The sequence below is a fragment of the Sceloporus undulatus genome, chromosome 3, assembly GCF_019175285.1.
Source record: "Sceloporus undulatus isolate JIND9_A2432 ecotype Alabama chromosome 3, SceUnd_v1.1, whole genome shotgun sequence".
Classification (NCBI taxonomy): domain Eukaryota; kingdom Metazoa; phylum Chordata; class Lepidosauria; order Squamata; family Phrynosomatidae; genus Sceloporus; species Sceloporus undulatus.
The window spans coordinates 72,227,882-72,241,541 of NC_056524.1; the positions used below are offsets into that span (position 1 = coordinate 72,227,882).

At 42.1% G+C, this 13,660-nt stretch overlaps 1 protein-coding gene across 8 annotated transcripts in view; it reads left to right on the plus strand.

Annotated features, from left to right (window-relative positions):
* The first annotated feature begins 285 nt into the window (after nucleotides 1-285).
* The window catches only part of PKNOX1 (PBX/knotted 1 homeobox 1), a 47,998-nt gene continuing 34,623 nt past the window's right edge, over nucleotides 286-13,660 (plus strand). For 2 of the 8 annotated variants that reach the window (XM_042457966.1, XM_042457971.1), the window contains exons 1-3: nucleotides 287-480; nucleotides 6,890-7,004; nucleotides 7,399-7,625. The gene's annotated coding sequence lies outside the window, so the exon portion shown is untranslated. Of the gene's footprint in view, nucleotides 481-1,659; nucleotides 4,054-6,135; nucleotides 7,005-7,398; nucleotides 7,626-13,660 lie in introns of those variants that run through there. The other 6 variants (XM_042457970.1, XM_042457973.1, XM_042457972.1 and 3 more) reach the window with 6 other exon arrangements.

Here is a 13,660-nt window from a genome sequence, read left to right on the forward strand (position 1 = left end):
TCTCGCGCGCAACGAAACCCAGCCGCCCGCGAGGCCACATGACGTCACGTGCGGCCCCAGTCCGGCCGAGGGAGGAGGAGGAGCGTTCTTCAGCTCCGCCCCCTCTTTAAATCCTCACCTCCGCCTCCCTGCCTATTCAACTAAGGCCGCCCGAGAGAGAAGAACGTGGTTTGCCCGCCCACATCATGACTAATTCATGAGCCCCGCACGGGCACGCGCCCAGGGCTCCGATGTGAGAGGCGGCGCCTTCCCCGCCGCCCGCCCCCTTTTCACCCAGGCTCGCGCCCCCTTCCTAACACCACGAAAGGCCCCGCTCCCTCGCTGAATATTGATAAGGCGTCAGGGCCGAGCGTGGTGTCGTCGGAGAGCGGCGCGCCTCCTGATTGGAGGAGGCCGTGTGTGCGCGGTGACGCGAGCCGCGGCGGTGCGGGTCCCGATTGCTGCAGCCGCTTGTCAGTGTGACGAAGATTGGCACCCAAGGTAAGCGCTGTCACTCAAACCTGCTCCTAGCCTAGCCAGCCATCCATCAAGGCGCGCCCGCCGCCGCCGCTGCCGCTAGTGTCGGCCGTTTTGGCTCAGCCGCGCAAACAGAGCCAGGGATGTGTGTGTGGGGGGGGGAGTCCGCCCCTCCGGAAACAGGCGGGAGGGGAATCCGTAACCCCGCCGAAGACTGTTAGGGGCGTCGGCAGTCAGGCGCGAGGGAGGGAGGGAGGGAGGGGGAGTGAGGAAGTTTCTGGAACAGCCGCCGAGTGGCCGTTGCTTTTTGTCGGAGGGGGAGGGGGAGGGGAGGGGGAGCGGTTGGCAGCGTCGGCGGCGCGCGCGCTGAAGGGGGAGGGGGAGTTGGAGAAGGGAGGGAGGAAGGGCAACAGCTGTTTGTGGCGCGAGGCGGCGCGCGCGCGGAGGGGGAGGGGGAGGGGCGGGGCGGGCGTTATTTAAAGGGGCCGTTTTTTCCAGGGACATTCCGATAGACCTGAGGCGACGACGATGACGAAGAAGGAGAACGTTGGCTGCCCTCTCAAACACACACGCCCCGAGCCCTGCTCCTCTTCTTCCTCCAGGGCGCCTAGTTCTGGGGCGCCTTCGCCCTTCAGCGGCCACCGGGGAAGGGAAGCAGGGCCCTGAGGGGAGGGGAAATGCAACAATAAACAAACAAACAAATAAACTAATAAAAATAAAGCTCCCTCCTCCGTTTGCTTGGCTTAAAAACGTTCAAGGAGGATGAGTTGTAGGGAGGAGACACAAAAGGACGTGACCCAGTTAAGAAAGCTCAAAACTGACAGGAATGTCAGCCCACGCTTCTCGGTCGCCGTCGAAACGGAGGACGAACACACAATAGGAGCCGAAAGCACGCTTCTTACGCTCAAAACGGATGGCGAGTAAAAGAACAAAAGCTAAACACACTCATAGAAATGTGCTTCTTTGTGGCGCTCGAAGCGGAGGACGAGAGAAATAACAATAGAAGCTAAAAACACTCATAGAAATATATAAATCCATGGTTCTTAGTTGAGCTCAAAACGGAGGACAAATACAGTGGACCCTTGTTATACGCCGGGTATATGCTCAAATCCCATTAAATATTGTGACACAGCAAATGGTGTCCCTTATGAAAAATGGAAAATCAAGGATTGATATTTGAAATTTATACTTCTTGGAACATTTTCAAACTGCGGATGATTGAATCTGTGTATAAGAAGGGCCAACTGTATACAATACAAGCTAAAAACACTGAGATAGAAATATAAATCCACACTTCTTAGTCATGCTGCAAATGGAGGACAATTAAAATAACAGTAGAAGCTAAAAAAACTCCTAGAAATATATAAATTGATGGTTCTTAGTTGTGCTTAAAACGGAGGACAAATATACAATGAAAGCTAAAAACACTGATAGAAATATAAGTTCATGGTTCTTAGCCATGCTTAAGATGGAAGACAAATAAAATACCGTAAAAGCTAGAAATATAAATTTATGGTTCTTAGTCATGCCACTGATAGAAATATAAATTCACACTTAGCCATGCTCAAAACGGAAAACAAATAAAATGCAATAAAAGCTAAAATTCCCCATAGAAATATAACTTCATGTTTCTAGGTTTGCTCAAAACGGAGGATGTTTTGGAGTTCCTCTTAAAGAGAAGTCCGCAAAGGAGGACGCCTGGTCCCTCTGGCTGCTTAGACTGATCTGTTCTCTACCATACCAGAGTGACCAGATGTCCTCATTGTAAAGGAGGACAAGGGACTGCAAAATGGAGGGCATTCCAGAAAAATGGAGGACATGCCCAAATAAAAGCTAACAACACTCATGTCAGTATATATAATGGAGGACCTTTGAGAGTTCCTCCTGGGCAGAAGTCTGAAATGTAGCGTGTGTCCTGGAAAAGGAAGGCCTTTGGTGACCCTGCCCTTTTCACAATAAACTGATGCTGGGGAGTGCAGTGTTGGGATTCTGAAGCAGCATTGGGGGGTGAACCCATAAGAAGTCATGCATGATTTGATTTGTTAACAATCAGTGTGATGTGTTTCACCTCCTTTCATTTTCAGACATTTGCTTACCTCCTTTCAGACATAAGAGATGTGTGTATTGCATGAAAACCTCCAAAGGTGTATGACTTAATATGATTAAACTTTGAAGGATTCTGGAGATAAGCCACCTGCTATTATTGCGCCCCCCTCCCCTCATTATTTTTGTATGAAAGTGTATTTAGGGGCATACATTTGTATATATGTATATTTGGTAACCTTGGGCAAGTCATGCCCTCTTAGCTTCAGAGGAAGGGAATGGCAAACGGCCTCTGAAGAAACTTGCCAAGAAAACCCTATAATAAGATCGCCTTAAGTAGGAAACAACTTGAAGGCACACAACACACACACCATATATTTGTACTGTCAGTCTCTAACAGCTAGGAAGGAAAGGCATATTCCTTAATATACAAACAACTTTCTAGGCAGAAAATGTAGTTCTGCATCCTTTCCCAAGTTCTAGTGTTCAAATTTAGTTTAAAAAAACACCAAGGAATAAAAACAAAAATGCATTATAAAATACAATTATATTTTTAAATTACACTAAAGTTAGACGTATCCAGGGGTAGCCATGCTGGCCATACAGTAAAGTACAATAACACCCAAAATGCACAAAACGGCAGTATCTTTACTGGACCAACCAGAATTCATAAAATACATGAAGCAAGCTTTTGAAGCTCCACTGGCTTCTTCTTCAGGCAAGGTGTTTGAAAAAATCATACAAGAGAAAAAGAAATGTTGGAGTCACAGGTTTACATATTGTCAAAATGTTGTCAATTAGGATGGTACAAAGAGAGAGAGAGAGAGATTGGTGTTGGCAGAGTCCACTCCTCTTTTCCCCATGTGGGCTTTGGAAGACAAAGAGTTGTAAAGTCCAGGAAATAAAATTTAAACTCCATTAGCAACATAAAAAGAAACTTCCCTTGAGAGCCAGGCTGCCCTTGTCCTTCTTAGGCAGAGAAAATTGAATTTCTCATTTGGAAAACTTTTAGGTTATTGTGTTTGAAAAACAGATGCAGAATCTTTCAAGTCACTTTGTTCACTTGTTTTTTTTAAAAACTGAGTGAAAGCACCGCAGTATAAAACCCTGCAGTGTCAGGCTTTCAAGAAAAGCACAAATGTAAACAGTACAAGAACTGGAATCAAAAAGATTAGAGAGGATCTTCCTGACTGAGCTGAACAGAAGCCTTTTTTGTATCATGTATTGGAACTACAGTTGTTCCATGGTAAACCAAGTACAGCATTGTATCAAACCAACTTAATTTGGGAGCAGGAGACTAAAACGGTAGAACTTCCACATGTATTAATCACAGAAATGTAGCAAACTTTCATGGACTTGCTAGTTTTGTATTATTATTTTTGCCTAGGCAGAGACAAGGGACTCTGAATCCAAGCCCCTCTAGAAATCTTGTTCAGCAGTTCTCCTATATCTCCTGAAATCTCAAAGAATTAAACCTAAAAACAAGAACTGTGTCATTTTAAAGGAAATTTAAGAATCCCAGAATGGCACCTTGGACCCCATCTGGGGAGAAAGGTGGGGTATAGATTCATTAAAATAATAAATCCTTTATTTATAAGGTGTAACAGGAAATTTACAAAGTGTAACAGGAAATATATTAGGCCCTGACTATAGGTTTACTAAGCACTGAAATTTGGTAACAATTCATGATAAATGGAGTCTAAAGCTGGTCCTCCAGGTGTTTTGGACTTCAACTCTCAAAGGCCCCAAGAAGCCTGGCCAGTGATCAGGGATTCTAGAAGTTGAAGTCCAAAATATGTGGAGCCCAGCATTTGAGACTCACTGGCCTAAAGGATTGGTTTGCAAATCTAGGTCAAGTCAGCCTGGCAGATAAATTGAGCAGGAAGAGGTACTTTTCTCTGTTCCCATACCTGGGAATGCGTATCATAGTACAGTACTGTTGCAGGTGTCCATGTAGGTTTAATGACACCAGAGATACCACTATATTTGTCTTTCACAAGAGGGAAATAATGCCACATGCTTTTTTTTCATCTTAAGGTCAGCAGAGCAGAATTGATTAGAAACGTTAGTGGTTGTCTGGACATTAGTAAGCAGCTGAGTTTATAACTGTACCTTTTACTTCAAACAAATACACATTTGCAAGATGAAATCCTAGAAAGAAGACAAATGAAAACTTTGCTCAAGGGACTAGTCCACAAGATGATGGCCATGTTAAATAATTATTAAAATGGCTGATTCTGTTACAAATTTATTCTGAAATGATTCTAGCGTCATGCATATGTAGGCTGATTTCTATCTCCATGCTTCTGTCCTAGTATCCTGTTGATCATCCTTTAATCAGGATTTGTTCTCAGTTTTTTCAAAACATGTTTATCAAATTGCAGATAAATTGGAACCCATCTCACTGGTGTTTGGAGCCCAGCCATTTTCATACAGTAACTATCTTAAAATAATCCCTAATTTGGCTTGCCCTTGTTTTTCTCAGTTTGTCAGATGCATTAAGGGCTACAAAAGTCTTTCTGTAGCTCACTGACACTCCTGGACTCAGGACCCAAACAGACAGGCCAAAATAAAGCTGCTTTGGTTTACTTTGGAGGTATGCTGTTTAAATGACAGATGCATCCTAAGATTCCGGAAGCCATGCCAAATTGCAGCCTCTGGCCTCTTAAGATCCTTGTGTCATTTAAACAGCATATCTTCAAAGTGACCCAAAACAGCTTTATTTTGGCCTGTCTGTTCAGACCCTAGTTTGCATTGCGACCAAGATAGGGACTATGTTTGTTTCCTACACCCGTTTAGTCAGTATGACAGTGATATGTGAATACTGTGCTTTCACGGTTGACCTTATGCTGGTGTAAATTCTGGACTACTGCAGCCATTTTATGAACAATATAAGGTTAGGATGCACTCTAAACAGATGACTAAAATATGGATTAAAGAGTGTCAAAGACTGAGTTGGACAACCTCATGCTATGGATACTACTAGGGCAGTACATTATTAGGGCAGTACATTACATTACTAGGGCGGTACAAATATCCATTCAAACTCTTATTTGTCATAGTTTTAGGAAACACAGGCCTAAATTATTTTAATACTGGCTAGAGTTGACCAGTTGAATGCATTACATTTATCTATATTTTGATTGAATGGGTCTGCTCTAGTTGATCCTAACCAACAGATGCATGCCAACTTGTGTTTGTCTTTTGTTCATCTTGATTTTCTATTAAGAGTGTATTTCTTTTTTCGAAATTGCTCATTATGTCACAGTACAAGCATAATATAAAGCTGGAATGTTGCAGAAGCTGAAAGGTGCTTAAATATTAAAGTGTGATTTATATTTTATAAATAACCATAAAATTATTGTAGTAATAAAAAATTGTCTGTTATAATATAATAATTCTAGGGTGAATCTTCAGTAAAACTTTCATATTATATTTGAGCATATGTAATATGAAGGAGCCCTGGTGGCGCATTGATTAAATGTCTGTACTGCAGCCACTCACTCAAAACCATAAGGTTGTGAGTTCAATACCAGCAAAAGGGCTCAAGCTTGACTCAGGCTTGCATCCTTCCAAGGTCCCTAAAATGAGTACCCAGATTGTTGGGGGCAATTAGCTTACAGTTGTAAACCACTTCGACACTGTTAGTTCAGTACGAAGTGGTATATAAATGAAGCGGTTTGTTTTTGTTTTGTTATAAACTGTTAAATAGTTTTACTAAAATACATTTACTCCCATAAATAATAACTAAATGCAGAAACAAATTTGTGCATGAAATGTGGGTTTTAGGGTTCAGCCTATGAGGAAAACGTGCCATCTTCACAATATGGAAAAAACCAATGATATGGAGTGCTAGCAGTGCCAATCATTGTTTTGTGAAAAAATTGGTGGTTAAAGCTGTGTGTGATATAAAGAATATATTTATTCTCAGCAATAACTCTTGAGATTTTAAAAACCAGTACTGAATAATTTATACATAATATAATAGGGATAAAATAATCTTAAGCATAAACACCATTTTTCTAAGCTGTATTATTTTAAACTAATTACCTTAGGATAATTCTTGAGGCTAAAAGTCTGAAAGAGAAACCCATCACAAATAAAGGGTTCTTAATGATGAGTATGGCGTCTTATTAGTAAGAAATCACTGGGAGTGTAATTTTTCTGTATATTTTCCTTGTTTCTATATGCGTATTCATTACATGAAAATATCTATATGCTATAATCAGAAAGTTAATTGAATTTGTGACAGATTATAATTATGCAACTAGTTTAAAAGTTTTAGCTCAAGCTCCAGGCTTCAATTTATATGTCACTGAAGTTATCTGCATTACCTAGAAGTTAGGGTTGCAAATTATGAATTACTATAAATTGCATAATTTTGTTCTAGGGTTAAAAAAAATACAGTTCCCTACCTAGAAGTTGGATTATGCCAAGAAAGTGTTCTGAGTTTTGAAGAAATTTGAAAATTATCATACTGAGGCAAAGTGTTCAAAGAGGATTTGGTAATGTTATATTTAAGGGTCCTTCTTAATTTACCTTTCAAATCTTCTTACATTCTTTTCTTGATGGACTTCTTTAAAATCTTGCCTCACTTTCTTCCCCTATCCCTTGAACATAATCACCTAATTCCTTTGTTGTCTGTAATTTCTGTTTCAATATAGTTTTCTCCTCTTTCCTGCAAATCTAAATGATGTGTTTGCCTGTTCATTTCATCAGTACTGTATGTCCACTGTGATTTCAAAAATAGTAATCAGTTACTACAGGAGGGTGCAGCATACTTCTAGAATACTTGTGGCTGAGACATAATGTGCTTTTATCCAGAACCATCTGAATATTACATTGTGGGAAATTGTAACCATGTTGACTTGGAAATAAGTCATTTGCTTTCAATCTTAGAATTGCAATCCATGAGAATAGCAAGATTCTCAGATATTCCAGTGGAGCTGAAGAAACTGAAATTTAGAAGCACCCTGAAGACCTGGAAGCCGTGGATAGGCCACCTGAAGACAAGACACTTTATTCTCTGATGCTGACCTTTGATCAGTTGATTTAGAGTTTCAGATCGTCAAAATCTACTATAATTTTGGAAGAAAAGCAGCATTTAAAGATGGAAAAGTATAAAGGTATAAATATATTCTCATAATAAATAGTATACTTGCATTCCTATTTGCCATGTTGTGCAGTAATTGTGTTTGGATTTAACTAAAGTAACCTCCTGAAATCTTTCTGCAGTTTAAAGATGAAGGAAGCGAGAATATGCTGGTGGATCTTTTGTTGTTCTTGTTGTTGTGTGCCTTCAAGTTGTTTCCCACTTACGGTGATCTTAAGGCGACCCTATCACAGGGTTTTCTTGGCAAGATTTGTTCAGAGGGTATATACCTTTGCCTTCATCTGAGGCTGAGAGAGTGTGACTTGCCCAAAGTCACCCAGTGGGTTTCCGTGTTCTCTAGAGTCCTAGTCCAGTACCTAAAACTACTACACCACACTGGCTCTTGGATCTTTTCCCCACTCTCACAATTGAGTCTTATCTAGTGGGCTGCATTTCCTGCTTGCTAACAATCTAGGTGTTGATACCACAGCCATCAGTGTTAGGAGGGACACCACCCTATTGCTTTCTCCACTTGTAAACAGATTAAATGATAGCTTAACTCTCCTAACTCTAGAAAAAATATTTAAATTGTAGCTTTTAATAATAGTTAGCTGGAATATTGTGAAGACTGTGTGTCAAAGTAGCGAACATCTATACCTTTAGAAGACGGAAAGAAAAATAATTGGTAAACGCAAAATTAGTTGAAAGGGCTGTTTTTCAGTGCTTAGTTTGAGAAGTCAGAAACACTCCTTCAGGAAATTTGCCTGTTCAGGAGAACCAAGAGTCTTCTGAAGGTTCACACAGTAGCTGGCTGCAACACTGTCTACCATTTTGCAGCAGTAGAGGGGAAAGCTCCTACAGTGGGTTGTCATTCTCATTTGCTCTGATAGGACAAAGTTCACTGTAGCATTCAGCATGGGATTAGCTCTGATTAATTTTGTCTTGCCCCTGCCTTATTCTGGATTGATCTTTCTTTTCCTCTCTTTCTAGCATCTAAAACAAATATATTCAAAAATAATTTGATATAGGTTAGTCTCTATTGGCAATTTTAGTTCTCTTTCTTCCTTTTGACTATTTTGGCTTTGTGGCAACTAATTCTCCTCATAGTGAGGATAGCCCAGGGATGTCTGGGGGTTCTTCCCCCCACATCTCAATTTCAGTCTGCCGATTCCACTGTAGAGATCCACATGGGCCCAGCAAGAGTAATGGTATTGTTGGAATGGGGAAATCTCGCCGTACAGAATCAAGATATCTCACACCATGAGCACCAGGCTCAGAATGGGCCATGGGACGCAGCCACAAACTGTGTCTCAGTGGCATGAGTCAGTCATCAATTGCCTTACTGGTGGTGGAGGGACACACCTTCCATCTGGATTTTTGTAACTGGGTCCAGATGGTCATCACTCAGGAGCTGGCAGCCCCATTTGGCGGCTTAGCTCACCCTTACCCCCCGAGATATAACAGGGATCACATTCACCAGGAATCCTCTTTCCCACCTTCCTCGCCTTCTCTAATCAAATTGGCCATTGCTTGATCAGAGTGAAAAACATTCAGGCTGAAGCAATGTTACCTGCCATTTTGAAAAAAAATGAGAAAACCTTTTCTTTGATGGTGGCCATTTGGGATCACAGAATTGTGTCTGCTGCCAAATGCAGTGGCACTAAAACAGTTTCTAGGCATGCTTCCCAGCCAAAAAAGACAAATACTTCAGTAAAGTCCACATTGTCTGCTGACTACACAGAGGAGGAGAAGGGTCCAGCTGACTCAATTTCATAGAATCATAGAGATGGAAGAGACCACAAGGGCTCTCCAGTCCAACCCCTTGCCATGCAGGAACTCTCAATCAGTGCAGATCCAACAGATGGCTGTCATGCCTCTGTTTAAAGACCTCCAAGAAAGGAGACTCCACCACTCTTGAGGGAGTGCATTTCACTGTTGAACAGCCCTTACTGTCAGGAAGTTCCTCCTAATGTTGAGATGGAATATTGTTCTGAGTCCTGTTCTCTGGAGCAGCAGAAAATCCCTCTTCAGTATGATGTCCCTTCAAATATTTAAACAGGGCTATTATATCACCTCTTAACCTTCTCTTCTACTTCTATTCCTACTTTGGTTTCTGAGTATGGAGAAAGGAAGCTTTCAGGGATGAGGATCAGGCCTTTGAGGCACCTGCCTCAGTTATACTTTTCAGACTAAGCACTTTGCACTCTTGTTCTGCCACGCTGTAAAGGTCCTCAACTTGCCATGTTCATCAAATGCTAGTAGGCCTCACGGAGCCTTTGCTAGAGTAGTGGTGAGCATTTCACCTCAGAGAGGGTTGTTACTAGTGTGGATGGTGGATGGTGTCGATGTGTATATTGTTGCACACAGTGGAACTTCTAAGAATAAAAGCCTCCTCTGAGAGAAGTTTACAGTGTCTCTTTGTTCATTCAGAAAGGGAGAGGTGTTTCTCCAGCTCACAAGCTGCTGACTACAGTCACGAAGGTGGAAAATCTGGTGCCAAACGTTGACGTGTTGCCTCACACGCTGCACAACATCAAAAGTGTTTTAACACCCTTTCCTGCAGACATTATTAAGATAGTAAGGAAAGAGTGGTCTAAACCCACTGCAGTCCATCCTAATAATGTGGCAGTTAGAAGGTTTATTATTTACCTAGATCAGTTCTGCTCAGGCTACCCCACTGGCCATTAGAGCCACTTCTCCGATATCTGTTTTTCCAGATCTGCCTTTTTATGGGCTGGGGAGCTCCTCAGCAAAGTCCCTCAGGGCAATATTAAACTACATCAGGGAACTGACAAATTTCTGGAAATGGCAGTCTTCTCAGCTGATGTGAACCATAACATTATTCAGTTTAGTGCATGTTGGTGCCCTTCCCAGGCAGACCCTTACTTTCTCTACTTTCAGGGACACTAAGCTATTCGAGGAGGCTCTTGAGTCTGCATTGGTAGAGACTAAAGATAAGCTGAAGGCATTAGTGTCCTCTCACAAAAAAGATGACAAGAGAACTTTCTGCCTGGGTTACTCCTCCTTTCATCCCTTTATAGCTCCTTTTATTCTAGAAGTAACAGATTTGGCAGACCATTGAGGTCTGAGCATGGATACCAATCAAGGCAGCACAGATACAATAGCAAAATAGTTCTATCACTTCAGGAAGCAAATAGGCACACAAGCCTCCTCAGTCCTGATTCTTCATCCCAATATATGGGTGGAAGACTCCAGTTGTTTGTCCAAGTATGGGAAGAAACCACATCAGACCAGTAGATTCTAAAGATGTTAAGGGAGTGAAATTTAGTAGATTTTCATTGTTATCCTCATGATTTCTTTATTCCCGCTCCAAAGTCAAGTAATGAAGAAAAGCATCAGCTAGTTTTAGAGGCCATTCAGCACCAGATTGACATTGGAGCCATCGAGACACTTCCATTGTTTCGAAAATTGAAGGACTGCTACTCCATTTTTTTATTGTTCTCTCTCTCAAAAAAAAATCAAGAGACGCTGATTTTGGACCTGAAATGGGTCAGCCAATTTGTGAGGAAACACACATTCAGGATGGAGATTCTCAGTACAATTCTGGAGGTCCTCAGACCTTGGGATTTTCATGCATCTCTCAATCTTTTGGAAGCGTTATCTTTACATTCTGATCCATCCAAGCCACACATTCTGGTCCATCCAACCAACACTGGCACAGGAAATTCTACATTTTGCCTACCAGAGACAATACTTTCAGTACATATCCCTTCCGTTTGGGCTGCCGTCGTCTCCAAGGGTTTTCCCCAAAGTGATTGTAGCCTATTGGAAACAGTAAATGATTCATGTCTACCCTTGTATAGATGATTTACTAATCAGATCTTCCATTAGACAGTTTGGGATGTTTGCTTCATTCTTTCTTCTCTATCAGACTCAGTTTTCTAGTCAATTATGGGAAGATCCTCCTCTATCCATCGTAGCAGATCCAGCATTTTAGGGGAATCATGGACATTTGCAAGGGGTAATCTCTCTTTCTCCAGAAAAGGTGCAGGCCCTTCAGGCCATCATCTCCCAAGTGTGTCTTGCCTATACTTCATCCTTTTGGATCATCTTCAGGAATTCATGATCCCTCAGTCAGCTATGTGCCATGGGCTCATTTCCATGCTCAATAACTCTAGTGGTTTTTCCTGCCTTACCAGAAATAGACTACCCAGGTGAGACACTTGTCTCTATGTTTTGAGGCATAACATTGCTTAGCTGGTAAATCTCTCCAGCAGTCTCCAGGGGGGACCTGATTTGGGGTCCTCCACAGGTACAGATCACCACAGATGTTAGCCTCAGAGGTTGGAGGGCTGTTTGCAACTCAAATTATGCTCCAGAAAAATGGTGTCCAGAAGATAAACACAGTGTAAATTGCCTGGAGCTGAAGGCAATCGGATTAGCTCTTCTGCATTTCCAGCACTTAGTGCACTACAGGATGGTACTAATCAGAATGGACGACAGGACAGCCAAAATGTAACCCATTCTCAATCTGTCATGGTGAACATAACAATCTTACATGCGTGGTCTGAATGTCACCTTCTCTCCTTGGTGGTAGAATGTGTCAAAGGGGAATTAAACATGTGAAAGGACTGGATAAGCATAACCAACGCCAGTACAACATAATGGCATCTTCATCCACTGTCCTTACAGTTGATAGGAAGCCACTTTGGTCTCCTGGAGGCAGACCTATTTGCCTTCCCAATTAACAATCAGGTGAACAGGTTCAACTCAAGGTTTCAGACCCAGGGAGCAGAAAGGATCAATGCCCTAATATCTCTGTGGCCTCCAGATGTACTCTACACATTTACACCAACACCTCTTCTGTCAAGAGTGGTAAGAAAAGTAAGGTCAGAAAGGGCTCAGGTTATACTCAAGCTCCTCACTGGTCTCACAGAGCATGGTCCTTGCAGTTGATCACACTGGGTCACCTGTGTCTACTTGTACTTACAGAGCTATTCTTCCAGGGGTGCCTCTTGGCTCAACCTTCGTGAATGGAGATTGAGTGGGAAGGAAGGTCTACCAATACCAGTTATGGATAAAGAGACAGATTTCTGCAATATCTTTTGTTCTTCCAGCTGACCAATAACTTTGTGAATGGAGATTGAGTGGGAAGGAAGGTCTACCAATACCAGTTATGGATAAAGAGACAGATTACCAGTCATTACAAGATTCTTTCTGCATTGACTAAACCACCTTTGGAGCATTTGAGACAGATGACTTTCAGGTTTCTGGCACGGAAGGTGGTGTTTTTTTAGAGCCGTTATCTCTGCAAGAAGGGTTTTAGAGATCAGAGCATTGTGGAAGGAACTGTGAATATTCCATCTGGATTCAATTCTTAAGATTGGATTTTTCCTTTATGCCCAAAGTTAACACTTGTTTCTCACAGCTTGCAGGAAGTCATTCTTCCTTCTTTCTGTCCTCAACCAATCAGTCCCACGGAGAAGTCCTGGCATACTTTGGATGTACATAAAGCCCTCAGAATTTATCTCAAAATGTACCTATCATTTCAGAATCTCGAACTCTATTTTTTCAACCTGCTATGGGAAAGAAGGTGTCATATTCTACCTTGGCTAGGTGGATTAAGTTCTTTATCACTACATGCTGTTTAATCACAGGGGTTGACTTGCCTAGTGTGGTGGTCAGTCATTCTACTCATAGTGCTGCTACATCTGCTACTCTGGCTACAGATGCTCCCCTGATAGAAATTTGCAGGGCTACCCCATTGTCTTCACCATCCACATTTTTGACAGATACGTTCTCCAGCAGGTAGCATCTACTTGGGGATTTTTGGTTTTACCCTTCCAATGATTGGGAGAGTCTATTTTTCCCACTGTAGGAATTTCCCCTCCATTGCTGTAAAAAGGAACATTGGCATTACCTGTGAGATGTTCATTTTCAGCAGTGGAGTGGTGAACCTCCTCCCCATCCAGGTCTGAGATACTGTCTTGGTACTGGCGTGTGGAGGCAAGGTATTGTTGATTGCAGGTTCCCCCTCCCCCCTTTTCCTCAATGCCTTCCTTTTTTCTTTTGTGTTATGTCTGTTTTTGTTCTCAACAGCTGTTACTT